This window comes from Calidris pugnax, unplaced genomic scaffold (assembly GCF_001431845.1).
Source record: "Calidris pugnax isolate Ruff unplaced genomic scaffold, ASM143184v1 scaffold209, whole genome shotgun sequence".
NCBI classification, from domain to species: Eukaryota; Metazoa; Chordata; class Aves; order Charadriiformes; family Scolopacidae; genus Calidris; species Calidris pugnax.
In genome coordinates, this window is record NW_015090978.1 from 2158419 (window position 1) to 2161350 (window position 2932).

Consider the following 2932-nt stretch of genomic DNA (forward strand, 5'->3'; position numbering starts at 1 on the left):
GGGCTTGCGGCTCCCGCGCCGTCCCTGCCGGGGGTGAGCCCGGGGGGCAGCGAGGGGACGGCGCGGTGTCATCCTGGAGCGTTCCCCCCTCCCCAACCCCGGCGGTCGCCGGGCGCGGGGTCTGGTTGCACCACCTATGCCGGAGACAAATATTTACCCGCCAAAACAGCGCCCCAAAAAAACCACGAAGCGCTCGCAGCGGCTGGCTCCCTGCAAAATTCCTGTCGAAGGAGACCTCGCCAGTGCTCGTTTCTGGTGGGAAAAGCAAAAAAAAAAAAAAAAAAAGTGATAATGGGGAGGGTATACTCATAGAATCATAGAATCGTCTAGGTTGGAAGAGACCCTTGGGATCATCGAGGCCAACCATCTACCCTACTCTACAAAGTCCTCCCCAACACAGTGTCCCTTAGCACTGCATCTAAACGGCCCTTAAACACAGCCAGGGATGCTGACTCCACCACCTCCCTGGGCAGCCTGTTCCAATGCCCGACCACTCTTTCGGTGAAAAATTCTTTCCTAATGTTCAATCTAAACCTACCCTGTTGGAGCTTGAAGCCATTCTCTCTCGTTCTGTCACTACCGTTCTGGCCCCCCTGGGGTGCAGCATGGCTGTGTTGGAGTTTGGTGCTGTAAGGAGTCTATGGGAAGGACGGTTAATGCCACTGAATTGGAAAAAGGCAGTTGGTTACACATCTCTACACACATACACCCTTTATACCCCCAAACACAGTGATCAGCGGGCCCTGTGCTAGTCGGGAAGTAAAGGTTGTGCACCTCATCAGATAGAAATAAACTGCACATGAGCCAGAATAGCTCTTACAAAGATGCTACCTGGCTCACCCTCTGAAGTCCAGGCCAGTGCTGCTTTTGAACAAGCGGCGTTATTCAGAGATCGACATGTGGGGCAAAAGGAAGAGGTTGCTAGATACCACTCACCTCTGGTGGTATTTCATCTTACTACAAAAAAAAAAAAAATAAATGGTGGCACATGCAGGTAAAACAAATTGTTTTAGGTATTTCTACCTCCCACTAGCTATGAGCAGCAAGAAGAGGGCACGCAGCCAACCCCTGCTTTGAGGATCGCTCTGCATGGTTGCAACCGACTTTGATGCTGTAAATGCTTCTGAGAGTTTTGGCAGCCGGAGATGTTTTAACCTAGCTAAAGCAGGAGGGGAAAAGCAGAAACCTTGCCCACAGCGGTGTGCCTGCACATGGTAAAAATCTGACTTGGTGACACACAGTTTCTCTCAGGGAAGGGTGTGGGACTGGTATATGAATAGGCAGGGACTGACAGCACCTCTAACAGACTTGGGTTAGGTTTAATTATTTTCCCACTTTTTGCAAAACCAGCGGTGTTTGGCTGGTATCATTTGTTAGTGGGCATATATTGTATTTTTTTTCCCCCACAAGTGTTTCACAGACCTTGTAAACAATTTCAAGGAGGCCACATTCAAGAAGAGCCTGTGTCTTTCCTCTTGACTTTCGTTAAGTCTCATGGAAGATTTTTTTCATCTCACCAAAGCAAAACCCCTTCCAACACTGGCTTTTAAAAGCATTCCTGCTGGTTATTTTTGCTTAACTGTTTCTGTATGAGCAACATCATCATATGATTTTTGAAGCAGACTAAGTAATACAGTCTGAATTTCCCAACTACAGTCACCACTAAATTAGGAAGAAAGCAACCCACAAGTTGTTGAGTAAGTTTTAATTAATATGTTCGAATACCATTCCTCAAAGGCGTATGAACAGAAAAAAGAAAACATCTATGAAAAGCTATCAGTGAAATTATCCATGTAGAAGCCAGCATACATCCAGTTTATAATTAGAAAAAAAAGTCTATTTTCTGGCAGAAGTTAAGGATAGCATATAACAGTATACTATATGTACCTGTACATAACATGGCTTAAATAGGTAAGGGATGGCTTCTACAACATTTTTTGTAGAAACCATCAACATTGTCACAAAATTACTACCAGATTTCCTACAGACCCTCTAAATTTTGTCTAGTCTAATTGAGCATTCATGATTAGACATATTTTTCCTACACAATTGCTTCCTTTTCTCTTGTCTCTGTATGAAGTCTTGGCACCTCTCACTACTAAATATTTTTAAGAAGGAAAAATTGATTCCTGTGCTGTCTCATCAGTTATTTCTTAATCATGACGAGACTTTAGCCATAGTCCTGTGATCGTCCAATTTCCTTAGTCCTGTGGCCACATTTGGTGACTTCCCAAACTTTTGAAGATATGAATTCTGTCCATGTCACCAATCCTTCCACTTTTGTGGTGGCATGATTCTAAGAGTTGTGCAGGATTATATAATGATATATATATTTTATTATATCTTTTTTGTAATTTATATTAATATTATATATTAGTAAGATATATTTCTATTTTTTGTATATTATGGATACATTGAGTTCATCCAAGTATCTGCTGCTTATTCCTGAAAAAACCTGACAGCTCTTCTAAGTCCTGAGTAAAGTTCATTGTCCTGTCACAGAATCCCAGAATGATAGGGTTGGAAGGGAACTTCGGAGATCATCCAGCCTGACCCCCCTGCCAAAGTAGATTCACCTAGAGCAGATTGGACAGGAACGCATCCAGGCAGGTTCTGAGTATCTCCAGAGAAGGAGACTCCACAGCCTCTCTGGGCAGCCTGTTCCAGTGCTTTGCCAACCTCAAAGGAAAGAAATTTTTCCTCATGTTGAGATGGAATTTCCTCTGTTTCAGCTTGTGTCCATTGCCGCTTGTCCTGTCACCAGGAACCACTGAGAAGAGCCTGACTCCATCCTCTTGGCAGCCACCCTTTAGATATTGATAACCATTGATGAGATCCCCTCTCAGTCTTCTCCTCTCCAGGCTAAACAGACCCAGGTCTCTCAGCCTTTTCTCATAAGAGAAGTGGTCCATTCCCTTGATCATCTTTGCAG